Below are 16,924 nucleotides of genomic sequence, written 5' to 3'. Positions count from 1 at the left end.
CACCACACCACGTCCCCCACTGGTGCCCGGTTGTGCCTGAGATTCCTTTTGGGTCTGCATCATCTCCTCAACCTCAACAGCACCAGGTCCGTCATCACCTGCAAAAACATGAAAGACAACAATGGAAACAGGCATGAGCATCATAGCAAACACATAGGCCGTGGCAAGCCAGAGATCCAGTACATGATTTACACATGCCCCACATGACTATAACCCTGCCATGCATGCACTGTCAAAGAGTTGGAAGTGCAGTCAAAAAGGCAGACACTGGGGAGAGCAAGATGGAAAAGCAACACATTTGCTGCATGTTGGGTAGCACTGGCATCACACATCAGGCTGTGAGTGGCATGTCCAATACACATACATGACACATGCCACCACACAGATGTTATGTAGCATAGCCACGGTAAATTACAAAACTACAGCAATATGTCAGTGAATGAGTACTGTCACACATCCATGTCACATCGACTTGATGCGAAGATTGATGCTGAATAGTGTTGCAAAATATGCATGTGCCACACACTGAAACACATCCAGTGTCCAATAACACAGTCATTGTGGGCTGATCAATGGTTGGTCACTTTAACATTACAGGAAACATCTGTCATTTTACACATACAAACAGGCCCTAATAAAAAAATTCTGCAGCCCAATACTCCATCGGCCTGAATGGTGTAATCATTAACATAACCAGGTAAAAATAGTGGCCCGGTGTGGGCTTTAAACAATGACCGAAGCATATCACATATGCTGCAATAGGGCAGAATAATGCGTAGCAAAAATGGGAGAGTGGAAACAATCAGCCTGAATGAACACTTACAAAATCTGAACAATGTAGTTGGAAGATGACAGTTCAAGGTAAAGTGCACTAATGTGGGCCTAATTGGCAAATGTGGGCAGAAGGCATAAAGTCATACCCAAATCGAAGGCACGTGAATGTATGGGAGGAAGCAAATGGGTGACCCATCACACTCAGGAGTACACACCCTCACCTGGCACTCAATCAGAACCCGTCACCCAAACAACATACACATGGATTACACACACACGCATGGGCACTCACCGGACAATGCGTCGTAATCAAGTAGATCTCCCACACCTTGGATCTGTTCCTCTGTGACGAAGGTCCCAGCAACAGACTCATGTTCAGTGAGTTTGTTGTCCTCTTGTGGAGACCCACCGCCAGTCACCAGAGTAGCGGCATGATTTGAGGCCAGCTTGTTCTTTGCTCTGCGTTTCAGGTCATTCCACCGCTTGTAGCAATCATCAGCTGTGCGCCTCACAAATCCAAGGGCACTTATGCGGTCCGCGATGGTCTGCCAGTGTTCCCTATGTTGACCAGGTGTGGTCTTGCACCCTGCAGTCACCAACATTTCGCGGCTATGTGCCGACACATAGGTCACAAGTGCATCAAGTTCGGGGTCATTAAAGCTAGGCTTCCTTGACGTGCCGGACTGTGTAGCCGTGTCTGGGGTCTCAGCCTGCAGTGCCAGAGCACCATTCTTCCTCTTCTTCAAAGGTGGAGCAGAGCCTGAGTGGCTTGCGCTGCTCTGGTCAGTAGGGGCAGAAGCGCAGGTGAACTGGGTATTGGGAGTGTGTGAAGGCACAATGACCATAGGTCTTGGTGCAGGCATTGGCTGAAGTGTGATGTTGGCAGGGACAATGTCAGTTTGATGGACCAGGACCGACACTGTCCCGGCTGGGAGTTTCAGAGCTGGGATGGATAGAGCTGCAGCTGCCCGTGCAGCCTCCCCACCCTGCCTACTTGGGGCAGCAGATGACATTGCTGCCCCAGATCCACGTGGCCTGGTGACACCAACTTGCACCGGCACACGTGGCTTAGACTTGCTGACCTGGAAGTCAGCCTGGGAGTCATCCTGTGCTGGCTCAGTTGCCACAATGGGCTGGTCCAACAAGGGCTGAGCTGTGATGGTGTCAGCCACGTTTCCCTCAACCAGGGGGGGCATGGGTGTCCCTGATTGGTCCTCCACACATGGGGGTCTAGGGGCACCCTGCAAATCCTGGCCACGTCCCCTACTGCGCCCACCACGCCCACCTTTTCGAGGTTGGCCATCTTTGCTTCCCTTACCGCTAGGTCGCCTCCCAACCATGGCACTGATGTTGTTGTGCGTATGGGAGTTGCAGTAAACAATTGTCCTGAACAATTGGGGGTGAAAGGGGTAGGGTACTAGATGGAATTCGTACCCTAGTGCTCTAGCAAGGCTGTCTGTGACCCCTGGGGGAAGATAACGGGTCACGCAATGCACAGGCACCCCATAAACAAAAAGTAACGTGCACTCAACCCCTCGTAGACCACGTGTGTGGAAAAATGAACCCGCAATACGCTGTGGCACCCAGAAACACAAAAACAAGCGTACGCGTGTTACACGCAGCCTACAATGACCTCTGAAGGGGTACGCGACACAGGGGGCAAGCACAGTTGGTAAATGCGTGCGCGACTCACCGTCTGCCTGGAAAAAGAACGTGAAAAAAATGCGCACATAGGCAACACCCCCGCCAAAAGAAGAAATGTACGCTGTCTGAGGAGACAGGACGAAAGAAGAAGTGAACGCTGTTTGAGGAAACAGGGAAAAAAAAAATAAAGAACACTGTCAGAGGTAACAGGGAGTATGAACTTGAAACGCTGTGAAGTAATGGCGTGTGAACTGACAAGAAGTACAGAATTTACGCACTCGCTCACCACGAAAAGCACGTACAAGGGAATGGGGTCCTGCACGTACCTTTTAATACAGCCCACACATACAGCGTCACTTACGCGTGTACGTGCTAATGCCCTTTCTGCCAATGACACGAGCTGACACTCGGATGTGCAGTTTTTGGACGTGTATGATGAACATGCACCCGTGTTGATGGAAACGTCCGTGCGCGTCATGTCACTTACGCGCGTAGGCCCTTTCATCGGATTACACGCATCCACATGCGGACGTGCAGTTTTTCACATGCGCTGAACCACTATGCCCATGTCACAAGGGAAATGCCCGTGTGAGTCACGTCACAGAAGTGCTTACGCGCTAAGGGCCTTTGGTCCAATGAAACCGCATACGTGTGCTGACGCGCTTACGCGCGAAGGGCCTTTCCTCGAATTACATGCTGACGTGCAAGATTTTCACGTGCCAAATCACTCCGTATCAAGCTGGCCACGCAACAACACATGGAAGACCACGCTCCTACCCAGAAGGCCGAATTACTGCCCCCCCCGAGCCCCGAGCATGCTCCCACCTGTCATCTGCTCCTGCCTGACTGCCTGCTGCCAACATGCCCTGCTATGTGCTGCCTGTACGTCAGCCAGTGGTGCAGTTGCTGTGACCACCCCTGCTGGAACCGAAGACTCCCGACTGGGATACCTTCGCTCCACAGCCCAGCCCCAGGACCCAGTTGCCCACCCACTCCTGCCTCTGGGGTTGCCATGTCAGGCACAACACCATCTGTCACCACTAGCAACCCCCAGCCAGAGAGGCAGATGGCCACCAGCTTCAGTGCCAGGGAAGTTGGTGTCCTGGTGGAGCAAGTCCTGGGGCAGTATTATGCCCTCTTTGGAAGTTTGCGCGCCAACAATGAAGGACGGACCAGTATCTGGATGGACATCGTGACTGCCATCAACGCGGAGAGGGTGGCAGTCCATGACTTACAACATGTCAAGAAGAGCTGGGAGGACTTCAGGTCCAGGACCCTCAACAAGGCCTGGCGCCTCATGAAAGCAGTGCATGCCAAGGGGCGCCCGGGCCTCCTGTCCGACCACCAGATGAGGGTCCTGGAACACATATGCCCAGCGCTCCACGTCCAGGTCCTTGAGAGGCAGACCCGTCTGGAGTAAAGCGGTAAGTGTACATGCATACTGATTGGACGCTGTGCATGTGGTGGTGTGCCAGTAGTGTGCAGGATGCACATGTGTTTTCGTAGGGCCATGTAGGTATGTGTATGAACAGGGGCGAGAGGCTGCCACATGTGAGTCTTCTTAGGTGTGCGACACATCAATGGTGTATGTGTTGGTAAGCATGCTGTGCAAATGCAGGTGTGGGAGCACACATGTCTGAATTTCTGTGTATGTACGTTCGCATGGTTGTGGTGTCACACATGGATGGTGGTTCCTGCTGCATGTATTGGCACTGTGTACATGTGCATGTGTGTGTATTTGACAAGTGTGCAACTGTGATGCAACATGGATGCACGTGACACTGATATGTAGAAGGCTGAATGCCAGATGTGACATGTATGGTGATCGCATCATTGCAACAGTTGGAGGAGATGTAGACATGCATGTAACTGTGGTGGCGTGTGTGCATGTCTAGTGCACTCCCTGTGTTTCATGTGATGTCAGGCTCACCTTCGGCTGTTCATGCTGTTGTATGTGTATGGATGTTGCTGCCTGGTGTAATATTGCTGTGGAAATGCTCATGTGTGTGAGTTGAAATGACATGTGTGTCGTGGAGTGTGATGCCATGTCTGAAGTTTGACACTGCCACTCATGTGCAACTGTCATGTGTGTATCAGTCCATTGTACAGTGCCCTGATGTCTGTGTTTTATCTCTCCCTATCTGCAGCGCCAACTGATGAAGAGGGCAGAGAGGGTGCTGTGGAGCACAGCGGCAGGGATCGCACCACCAGCCGGAGACGCAAGGCCCGGCTCCCCTCCCAGATTGTCATCTCGTCGGGGAGTGAGGAGTCTGGTTCCCCGTCCCAGGCAGAAGGGGCAGCTGAGACCCCACATGGTCCAACAGAGGAAGATGCACGTAGTCATCCAGGTTGGTGGGGGGTTTGGTGGAGGAGGAGGCCGCGGAAGGGACACACACGGGGTCTGGAGGTGGGGATTCCACTGGTGCTAGTGGTGCAGTGCAGGGGCAGGGACAGGAGACAGCACAGGCCGCCGCGGAGGTGCCTGTGTGTAATCCTGTCCCTGATCCTGTCACTGCATCATCTGGCACCAGCAGGATGCCTACGTCCAGACCCGTTTTCAGGGAGGGGATGAGCGCACAACAACTGGCCTTCCTCTCCCTGTGGACGTGGCTATCCGGGAACGTGTTGAGCCTGTCCTGGCTGGGATAGCGATGCGTCAACGGGGCATGCGAGGTGACCTGCAGTCTTTTTGTGGAGAGACTTCACGTCGTCTCACATGCCTCTTTGACCGCGTTGACCTACTGGGACGGGTCACTGGTGCTGGATTCCGCCGTGTGCTGGACCTTCTTGCGACCCCCTCCTCACCAGAACCCCCTATGCACCAGTCATCCTCCATGCCATCTTCCCACCCATGTATCACCTGGGTACCCTGTGGAGCTGCCCCTGACCCAGCAGCCAGTCGGACGTCCAGGAGGGGTGGCCACCACGACAACTGCACCCCAGCCGGAGGAGGACATGCAGGCAGCAAGAGCCAGGGCGCAGGCACAGCAGCAGCAACATGGTGGGAGCATTGTTGGATCCCAATCAGCGTATGGTCGATGGATACTAAATATTCTGCAAAGAGGAGGTATTTCACTGGCCTGCCATTCGTCCTGGGCGGAGATGTCCCCGGATTACCGAAGAAATCAGCCATAAATAAGTTGAAGAGTGCAGGGGCCAACATGTATCCCAGTTTCAATCCTCTCTTAGTCTCTATAGTTCATGATATAACACCCACACTATCCAACTTAACTCTTAGGGAGGTGTCTGTATAGAGGGCTCTGATGGCTTGCACAAGACCCAGTGGTCAACCCCAATTTGGTAGTTTTCTCCAAAGGATATCTCTATCTACTGAATCAAAAACTTCTTTGAGGTCGACAAAGGCAAAGTATGTCCTTTCTTTCCTTATGGTAGAGCGTGACTTCAAAATGTTTATTAGAAAGACATTTAAACCTGTGTCAACCTCCTTTACAAAGCAAGACTGGTACAGGTCATATTGATTTGCAAATAACACCCACTCTGACAACCTCTCCAAGAGAAGGGAGGCAAAGCACTTGCCTTTCACATCAAGAAGGGAGGTAGGGTGGTAGTTGCAAGGGTCCTCCCAAACACCCTTCTGGAAAATTGTAACAATAATTGGTGTCTTCCACAAAGCTAGAACATTCTGGACCCTAATAATCTCCACAAACATTTCCCCAATGAAGGTTGCCTAAGTCGTATGCTCCTCCTTCAGCATTATGTTGGTGATTCCATTACATTTGTGATGATATCCCCACCTTAGGATTCAGAGGAAGTGGGCTCCATTGGGCTCCTTGCTCTATATGATCTCCTATCTGGGAGGTTTCCGTTCTGCCTTTAATAAAGGCTTATCGTTCTTTGTTAGGACTTTCTTTAGGTATTCCTTTCTTTCCCGCAAAGGTTGCAAAGAACTTACAGAATTGCCCCGGTTCTCTGTCTTTCTTTCTGTGGGAATTCCACAGTCACAGCTCTGGAAGAGGCACATATTGGGCCTGATTCATGGAAGTGTTTTATAATGGCACACTCCCATAGGAAAACGTACCATGAATCAGGTCGTTTTTCCTTCCCCATTACAGGGCCTGTATTTCGCATCCCGTGCACTACAAGGAATCAGATTGCATTTTTTCCATGATCCTTGCAATCTCTTCTATCAAAGAAGCAGCCAACCCATAGTTGCCCTTTTTTTGTGGGGTTTGGACTTCACGTTCACATTGGCCTTCCGCCGTGTTTAAATTGCTTGCATGGAGTTTTGTTGGTTCTGAATTTGCAATAGGAACAAGAGTGTTTTCGGAAGGGATCGTGCAGGGCAACACCACCAACCTTTTTGCTTTTTCCAAATGTTGGGTAGTTTCAAGCATGACTAAGTCAGCAATTTCGGATGCTGCGCCCGCCTGACACATCGTTGGCAGCCCCAGTATTCCTGATGGAAAAGCTTTTTAATCTTTCTCATGTGCGCCTTTATTTAAAAAGCAGTGCTTTAAAAGTAATTCAATTGACTCAATTGGCCGATTGAATGGGGGTGGTTCTTAGATTTTGTAGGCTACCGGAGTTTGGCCGATTGAATGGGGGTGGTTCTTAGATTTTGTAGGCTACCGGAGTTAACAGGTATCACAGGTTTTACGGCTCACCTGAGAAACTTCCTTTTGGATTTCCACCACACTCTCCATTTCAAAACCAGTGTTTGCTCCAATTTCCATCCCATTGAGTGTTTCAAGGGGCAATGTTGCACACTCGGAGGAGGCTAAAGATGAAATACAATTTACCATATGGCACCCTTCCAGGTTAATTTCTTTACTGATAGTAGAGTTTATTGCGCCTTCCTAATTCATTAACAAGTTCAAGTCACTTGCGTGAGGTATTGGCCCCTGGTCACAATATTTTCAATATTCCCAGTGCAACCTGCAACACTAGAATCAACTGTTCAGCTCAGGAAATCTCCCGCTGCACTTTTTTTACTGGTAGCAATAGCTGTTTCGAATGGTCAGCTTTTATCACTAAACACACCTCCGGCCATATCCGCTATATCGCTACTATTCGAGGAGTGCAATAGGCTCAATGAAGCAGGATTTGAGCTTCCTCTGCCTGAGCTATAGATGCGGTGCTACGAGTTGTACGTCGGTTGCTAGAGTTACACACTTTATTAATTTTTAAACAGTTTTACTAGCATGCTGTCACTTTGCAACTGGAACTTACCCCTGGTACGGGGAGCCTCTGCCATGTCCATTAACGTTTTTTTTATTGTACTTAAGTCAAACTCCTAGCCTTCGTCCTCCGGTCCCCCAGCGGAACACAGCAGACCACACTCTGCTTCTGCACTCACCGCTGCGCTGGAGATTCACCAATGAGGCTTTGCTGTGGAATACTCCACCTGGTTCATAGTAAACACTGAAAAAACACTGCTTTACACAGAAAATCATTCAGCCACAGCAGCCCGCACTCTGCTTCTGCACTCCACATGACTTTTCTATAAAAGGGAATCCCCTTCCTTTGGGGAGTGTAAGACTAAATTCCAGAGGTGGAACACTTCCAACATGCCCTGTTCAGACATTGGATGTGTTGTTCAACTACAAGGACTCATTGGGACAGGGAACTCAGTGCATAAGAGCTAACCTTAACAGCAGTAGCACCCAGAGGGACAATTCCGGCCCTTTACAACATTGCTGGGTAGAGTTGTCCTACTGTAGAGGAGGAGCCAAATGCCTCTACTGGAAGTCCCACCCCTATTTTGCCTATATGTTGGGAACCAGAAATTGCGACATGCGCAACACCAGTAATGATGCCTATAACACGAAAATCTTCAAGGCAAGGTATCCACTCAGAAGGTCTTATCTGATGTCTCCTCGGAGAACTGACAGTCCCTGAGAGAGATCCCTGAAGACGTGTGAAGATAAGTGAAAGAGAAGATGGGTGGCATTTTAAGAAGAATGGCCAAAGAAGAGAATGTATAGACCGTAAAGAATCTGATGATAAGATATGGAATTGAGTAACCTTTTAGGTATGGAATGAAGATTGCACGTGTGAAGAGCACTGCAGCAAATGCAAGACGTTTTATAACTGTACAGATGCTGTAACGCAAGTAGACTAAGTAGTCATAAAGTCTGGATATACGTAGTGAATAGACTGCAGCCTCTGCCACCATTATATAGATGCATATTTGATTTTGCAACCTTAGTAAGCCAGAGGCTGTGAAGAGAAGGGCGGAAAGTGCGTTGCAGTAGAGAAAACAGCTGAAGATCGAGGAAGGATCGAGAAGGCTGTCTCGCCCAGTGTCAAAGGTTGGGGCAGACAAGAACTGGTTATCTGTGAAGATACAAAAGACGTGAGAAGCGAGATGAGCCCCTGTTAAGGTGCGAAGGAAAGACACAATGAGTGCCAAGTTGTATTCATTGAATATTATTAAATATGAAAAAGAAGCTAAAACACTGTCTCCTGTCAAATGGGGTAGATGGAAATAGAAAATGGGCAAGCAGCATCTCAGGAGCAATGATACTTTACAAGGCTGGGTTCAAAGACAATTCAAATGGCAGATGGCACGTGTGATGATGAATGATTGGCTAATTATGTGGGAAGGCATGGTCAACTCCACCCACAGACACCTCGGGTACCAGCTTGCGTGCTGCTAGCGAGTCGAATATTCCAGAAAGATACAAGTGTGCACACCAATTATAGAGGGCCATGTATTGACAAGCCCTATAGTTTGAAAGCCAATGATGTACCGTGTATTTAACAAATGTGAAGATGACTTGCACCATGGGTGGGCATATGTTTTCCACCTGACTATAGAGATCCAATCGCAATCCAACCCCCTACAGAAAGTATACCTAGGTGTTCCCCCTAGACCAACGACAATCCCAAGTAGGTTTTCTTAGTTTGCCACGCAGTATGACATCATGTATGACACATTTTTGGTATGTACATTATGTTTTTTATGAAATGCGTTTAGATTATGCTGTGCAATGTCCGTTGATGTCCTTTGTACTCACTGTGTTAGACAATTGAAATAAAACAGACTACTTTGGCAACTTCCTGAGTCGTTCTGATTATTGGTGAAAGAGTTATTCTTCATCCCCATCCATCTAATGATGCGCTACCTCATTTAAAAGGGCCATAACGTTTCACTACAATTAAGGAGGATTAGATAATAAAAATTGAAAAGGGATCTGGGGAGAGAACTAGAGGTTGATGGGTGCAATCGAGTCGAGGCTCACATGTTTGGGAGCTCCAGATGTGTGACAAATAAGGAGGGTGCTTCGAAGGTGTGCTATATATGGTGTGTTACCCCAGAGAAGTTGCATCAAATCAACTCTTCCATCTCCCTGTCTTATTGGAGGTGTTGCTCTGCCGTGGGTTCCCTCTTTCACCTACTTTGGACCTGTGGGAAGTCCTCACGCTTCTGGAAGGAGGTATACCAGGTGACCTCAGTCAAAAGTAGTACAAGGAAAGAAAAGGTAATCCAAAAAAGGAGAGTACACCAAGCAAAAAGTAGCGCAAATGTATTGGAACCGAACAGCTGGGAAGCACGGGTCAGACAGCCCCATGGAACTGAACTGAATGAAGTGAGCTGTCAATGCCGCCGACTGCGGCTGAAATTTTTTTACAAAATTTAACAAATTGTCATCCAACCTTTGGTTACATTTTAAAGACAGGTCACAGACGCTGATTGGTGGGACTATGTCAGTCCCCTATAGCCAAACATTTTTTAAATGGTCCTGCTTGTTGCTACAACCTTTGGCCAAAATTACATTAACACCCCTAGTTACATCACAACCTTTCCCACACCACCCCTCATTTACGTGATTGTGCTGAACAGTCAAAAAAACATTTTCCATTTGTTGGCAATGTCCAATATACAAAATAGCTTCAGATGGCAAGGGGCAAGACATTCACACTGAGCCTGATCAATGTTGTGCCCCACAGACATCATCATGGACACTGCACAATGTTGCACTTTGGAACAACAAACCCTCTGTCCGCTGATTGGCTTCCTCTCCTCTGCCCCTGATCCCCAATGCTCTGGCCCCAAGCTCCATTCTCACGCCTTGCTACCAAGTGTAGTCTGACCACACCGTGGCTAGAGTTTAACGGACGATTTTTAATTTATTTGTCTCTGCCAATTCTCATCTTGCACTGCAGCAAAGATTACAGTAGCCCGCCTATGGGAAAATCCTGAGGGGCCCATGCTTACGATGTGGTGGGTCAAGTGCTGGGACACAGAAAATCACTGCTGCAAGCCCGCGGCTACTGGACAAATTTCATGGTGTATGGTCGCCCTTTCTAGACTATGCAGAAGAGTTCCCTGGGACTGTATGTAAACCACCTGGCCTCCGCTGGTTCTCTATTGATCTGTCTGATTGTACGACTACGATTTGTGAGGACTAATTCAAATATACATGTTAATACATTGCAATGTATATCTTTACCCCTTTAACCCCCTGTGGATCCCTGTTGATCCTGTAACGCTCACCTGGTTCCCACGGAGGCGCGGCGTCGAAGGCGCAGAACTCTGAAGATGGACAGGAAGGGCCCCTCTATTCTGGCTTCCCTGGCTCGTTGGATACCCTCCTGTGTGTGAAAAGGGTGTATTACCAACTGTGGAACAATGCTCAAGCCTCCCACTCCCTTCCAACCCTCCACGATACCTCCTCCACGATTCCCCGTGAAGCCTCACCTTAGGGTTTGGAAGGATGAGCTCTCCATCCTGCTTCTGATGCAGGGGCGCGTTGAAACCCAGTTACTTCATTGGATTGAGGATTGATGGGAGTTCAGGTAAGCTTGACTGTTCAGGTAAGGCGCTGTAAAAGTTCTGTTCAAAAGTTCAAGCTTAATAATAATGTTCGTTGTCTAATTGCAGCAAGCGCTAATGCTTATGTCTTTTTCCCCTTAGGGGCCGGGGTTCGGAGTGCCGGAGATATGGCGCCGACCCGAAGTGAAACAGCTCTGGATGAGCGCTCAGGTAATGTCTTTGCATTCGCTCATTCAATGTCTTTGTCTTTTTTCCCCATAGGGGCCGGGGTCCGGAGATGCCAGGAAGCGGCAGGACCCGAAATGCAGTGGGAATAATCCAACAGGAAAGACTTAAAAGGAAACTGAGCTTTCCTTATTCGTTTTCTCCCTCTCACCGTTGTTCTTTTCTTTTTTCCGCTTCTCCATCTCAACCTTTGTTCTTGTCTCTTTTCCTCTAGGCGCAAAGGTGAGTAAAATGCAGCGCTGCAGCGATCGAAACGAAATGCCTTTAAAATGATGTCTTCCTTTTCAGGGCCGTTGGAGAAATGACTCCGGGATGCAGATTTAGCAGGTAAGGGCTTTTCTTCTCCTATTCTCTTCCTTTCTCCCCTTGCAGGTGTTCCAGGATGCTGGCAGGCGTGGCTGAAGTCAGGATGCAGGAGCTGACACGGTGAGCGTCCAGCTGCTAGGTGCAGAACAACACGAAGCATGTGTGGCTGTTCGGGTGGGGTTTAAATAGCCTTGGAAGAAGTTCCTGGTATGTATCCTTCCACCAATCAGGTATGTATCCTTCCCCGACCACACCCGGGTGGTGAAGTAGTCCTACAGGTTAAGTAGTCCCATTCAGGCCTCAAGAGGGCCTGGATGAAGCAGCAAGGTCTGCATCAGGTAAGTGTGCACCCAAGCACTTAAACACATATCCTCTTCAATGAGCCTGGCGCCTAAGGCGCCAGGACTGGGGTCCGCTATGAGCCTGGCGCCTAAGGCGCCAGGACTGAGTCCAAAGGGCCCCGACTTGGGCCCGCTGAGACTTCCCTGGGGAAAATGATGTCTGCCTCTGGGGTTGCTGGTCCCGGCCTGGCTCCTTAGAGGTAGGCATCATGACAGTACCCCCCCTCAAGGCCCCTCCCAAGGTCTTTTCCTCCGAGGGTTTTGGTTTGTGCGGGAATCTTCGATGGAATCTTTGAATTAATCGTGGTGCGTGAACATAGTTACTGGGTTCCCAAGATCTTTCCTGAGGTCCATATCCTTTCCAATCAACAAGATAGAAGAGTTTCGACTTAACTATCTTGGAATCTAAAATGTCTTCCACTTCGAATTCTAATTCTCCATCAATTTGGACAGGGCCTGGGGGCTCAGACAGTCTGGTTCCAGGTTGTACTGGTTTTAGAAGAGATGCGTGAAAAACGGGATGAATCCGCATGTTGGATGGTAAATCAAGTTTAAAGGCCACTGGGTTGATAATAGCTTTGATTGGGTAAGGCCCAATGAATCTGGGATTAAAAGTTCGCTGACCCTTGAGGGGTAGATGTTTAGTTCCTAGCCATACCTGATCTCCTACTTGGTAAGGAGGAGTTTTACTTCGGTGCAAATCAGTGTTTTCTTTATACTTTTTCTTGGCTTGCTGTAAGTAGGTTGTAGCTTCTTTGAAGGCTTGGGTTATTGTGGAATGTAGGTGATTTACTGCAGGCATCTCCAGGGTCAGAGGTGGTTCTAGGTCAGAGGTCCGAGGATGGTGACCATACAGGGTATAAAAAGGAGTTTGTCCTTCCAATTCAACTCGGATTGGTGTAACATGCACCGCAGATATTGCTCGAGAGTCTGATTGGTTCTCTCGGTTTGTCCGTCGGTCTGGGGGTGGTGGCTGGTGGATAACCGCACGTCTATTTGTGCTAGTTGGCAACATTTCTTCCAAAAGTGGGAGATAAATTGACTTCCACGGTCTGAGACTAATATGGAAGGGAAACCATGTAACCGCACTATGTTTTCCATAAATTCCTTGGCCAAGGTGGAAACTGACGGCAATCCTTTTAAAGGGATAAAATGGGCCATTTTGGAGAATAGATCCACTATTACGAGAATCGTGTTGTAACCACCACAAGGAGGCAGGTCAGTTATAAAGTCCATTGACAAGGTGTGCCAAGGTGCTGGTGGAATGTCCAAAGGTTGAAGTAGGCTGGCTGGCCTTTTCTTTTGACTCTTATTTTGGGCACAGATTCCGCAAGACAACACAAATGACTTTATGTCTTTTCTCCAAGAAGGCCACCAGAAGTGGCGTTTGATCTTTTCTTCTGTTTTCACGATACCGGGGTGTCCTTCCATTAATGATTCATGATGACGGGTAATGACAAGTTCCTGCAATTCTTTACTTGGCAGAAATAACCGCTCTTGGAAGTAGGGTAAATCATCCTTAACGGTGTAGTGAGGACCCTTTTGACTCCATTCCAGTAAGGCAGAAGAGTCAAAAAGCTGTTTTACTTGAGCTTGGATGTCCTCAATGGTTTGCAATGAAGTCAAGCCCAGAATTCTTTGTTCCGGTATGATTGGCACAGGTTCTAAACTCGAATTGGGTTCTTCCATGCCTATCCGGGATAAGGCATCTGCCTTACCATTCTTGCAGCCAGGGGGATAGGTAATTACAAAATCAAATTCCGCAAAGAATAAAGCCCATCGGAGTTGTCGCGAAGATTGAGCTTTGGCCGTCTTTAAATACTGCAAATTTCTGTGGTCCGTAATTACGGTGATGGTGTGTCTTGCACCGAGAAGATAGTGACGCCAAGCCTTGAAAGCTGATTTAATAGCCAGTAGTTCTTTGTCGGTAATTGCGTAATTGAGTTCAGGTGGAGAGAATTTTCTGGACCAAAAGGCTACAGGGTGTAGTTGGTTAGTTTCTGGGTCTCTTTGTGACAGGACAGCTCCCATGGCCGAACTGGATGCATCGGTTTCCACGATGTAAGGGAGATCTGGGCGCGGGTGCTTCAATACAGGTGCAGAGGTGAATTTGGTTTTCAGGTCCTGAAAGGCTTGTTCAGCCTCAAGAGTCCATTCAAAGCGTTTGTTTTTCTTTAGGAGAGCTGTGATGGGTTGAACAGTTCGAGAAAATTCCGGGATGAACCTTCGATAGAAATTGGCAAAGCCAAGCATGCTTTGCACTCCCTTCACAGAGCTAGGAGATGGCCATTTGAGAATGGCGTCCACTTTCCGCGAGTCCATTCGGATTCCTTGAGGTGTCAGGATGAATCCGAGAAACTCCACTTCTGTGGTATGAAAAACGCATTTTTCGAGCTTGGCAAATAATTTGTGCTGGCGCAATTTCTCAAGAACTGCCCTAACATGGTTTCTGTGATCAGATTCTGAGGAGGAATACACCAGGATGTCGTCAATATAAACGATGACACAAACATCGATAAGTTCCCGAAGAACATCATTCATGAAGTACTGAAAGGCAGCAGGTGCGTTGCACAAACCGAAGGGTATTACTTGATATTCGAAGAGCCCAAATTTGGTGCGGAATGCAGTCTTCCACTCGTCGCCCTCTTTTATACGTACCAGGTGGTAAGCTCCTCAGAGATCTAGCTTGGTGTACACACGAGCATCTTTTACTTGGTCGATAAGCTCAGGTATCAGGGGCAAAGGGTAACGATTCTTAATCGTTATCTGATTTAGGGCGCGGTAGTCAATACAGGCCCTAAGGTCTCCTTCCTTTTTAGGTACGAAGAACAAAGCGGAAGAGACTGGTGACTTTGATGGGCGAATGAAACCATTGGCCAGGTATTGATCCAAATACTGGCGCAAATGCAGGTTCTCAGGTTCAGTAAGAGCATAAATCCTACTACAAGGTAGTTGTGCATTGGGTACCAAGTCGATTTGGCAATCGTAAGATCGATGGGGAGGTAAGGTGTTAGCCTGCTCTTTCTGAAAAACGTCTTGGAATTCTTGGTATTCAGATGGTAGCTGTACAGGGGTGGAAGTTACAGAGGCTAGACCCATAGCTGGATTCCTTGGGTAACAGGTTGGTTCACAATCAGGAAAAGTTATCTTCTTTGCTCGCCATTCTATTCTCGGATTATGTGTTTCTAACCAAGGGATTCCAAGAAGTACTTGAAATTGTGGGGCCTTGATCACATCAAACACGATTGCTTCCCGATGTCCGTCCTGACCCACCAGAGTGATTTCAACTGTGGAATGCGTTACAGGCCCTGAGGCTATTTCGGTTCCATCAACTGTAGTAATTACATCTTGGGTTACTTTCGGGCGGAGAGGAAGCTGAATCCTGGAAGCCAATTCACGGTCTATGTAATTTCCAATAGCTCCACTGTCTATGTATGCTTTTATAGCATGCAACTGCTGAGGCTGTTTTGGGTTCACAAGCACCATTGGCATGACAAAATGCGAGGTCAAAGAGTTTGTTTTCAAGCTCGGCAAGCGGACCCCTACGCTTGTCGGGCTAGGTCGTTTCCCGAACCAGATGTCAATAACTCGTTATCAGTGGCTCCAACCACCTTCTTGGGTGGTTTAACTGGACAACTTTGAAGAAAGTGACCGGAAGTTCCGCAATACAGACAAAGTTGCATTTGTCGCCTTCTCTCTCGTTCCTTCTGCGTTAATGGTCCTTTAACACTGCCAATTTGCATAGGTTCGGAAACGTCAGTACTCTTGGAGTTAACGTGGGTCTTGATAGGTACTCTGGTTTCATACTTGAGCCGATCTGCTTTTCTATTTTGAAGTCTGTGATCAAGTTGAACCACTAAGTCTATGTAGTCTGCGCAGGCCTGGGGTGGATCTACTATCTGAGCTATAACATCTTTAAGCTCTCTGCGCAGGCCTCGATAAAACAATGTGATCCTTTTATTTTCAGGCCATCCGGTTTCCACAACTAGTCTATTAAAGGTGGCGATATAGGACAAAAGATCCTGATTACCTTGTCGTAAGGATAGCAGTTCGTTGTCAAGGGCCTGTCCCTGCGAGTGTCGAGCGAACAATCTTTCCATGCTGGCCTGGAAGCCTTGGAAATCCCGGAGAATGGGATCATCCTGATTTACCAATGGAATAGACCAATCGGCAGCACAGCCACTGAGGTAAGATAGTACAAAGGCTACTTTGGTCTGGTCGTTGGGGAAGGCCCCGGGCCTGCATAAAAAGTGTAAACGGCATTGGTTCATAAAAACGGCATATTTCTTGGGATCCCCCGCAAAACGTTCCGGCGGGGCCAAAGGCATGTGTCCAGGTAGATTGATTTGTACCGGGTTATTCGAACCCATTGTTGTAGAAATATCTCCGGAAACAGGTAAAGGAGTGTGCTCTGCCTGGCCCTGCAATAACCTTTTGGCCAGATCATCAGTTCTTTCCTTGGATAGGATTAGTTCCCTTCTGAGAGCATTAGTCTCCTGGCGGGCTGAGTGCACTTCTGCCCGTAATTCCCCTAAAAGATGGGCCAGCTGATCTGTCTCGGAAGTCTCCATAGCGCCCAGGTGGGAAATTGTGGTATGGCTTCGCGTTCTGTAACGCTCACCTGGTTCCCACGGAGGCGCGGCGTCGAAGGCGCAGAACTCTGAAGATGGACAGGAAGGGCCCCTCTATTCTGGCTTCCCTGGCTCGTTGGATACCCTCCTGTGTGTGAAAAGGGAGTATTACCAACTGTGGAACAATGCTCAAGCCTCCCACTCCCTTCCAACCCTCCACGATACCTCCTCCACGATTCCCCGTGAAGCCTCACCTTAGGGTTTGGAAGGATGAGCTCTCCATCCTGCTTCTGATGCAGGGGCGCGTTGAAACCCAGTTACTT

Source organism: Ambystoma mexicanum, chromosome 3q, assembly GCF_040938575.1.
Source record: "Ambystoma mexicanum isolate Mex_15411 chromosome 3q, UKY_AmexF1_1, whole genome shotgun sequence".
NCBI lineage: Eukaryota > Metazoa > Chordata > Amphibia > Caudata > Ambystomatidae > Ambystoma > Ambystoma mexicanum.
Note: the sequence above shows the minus strand (reverse complement) of the source record.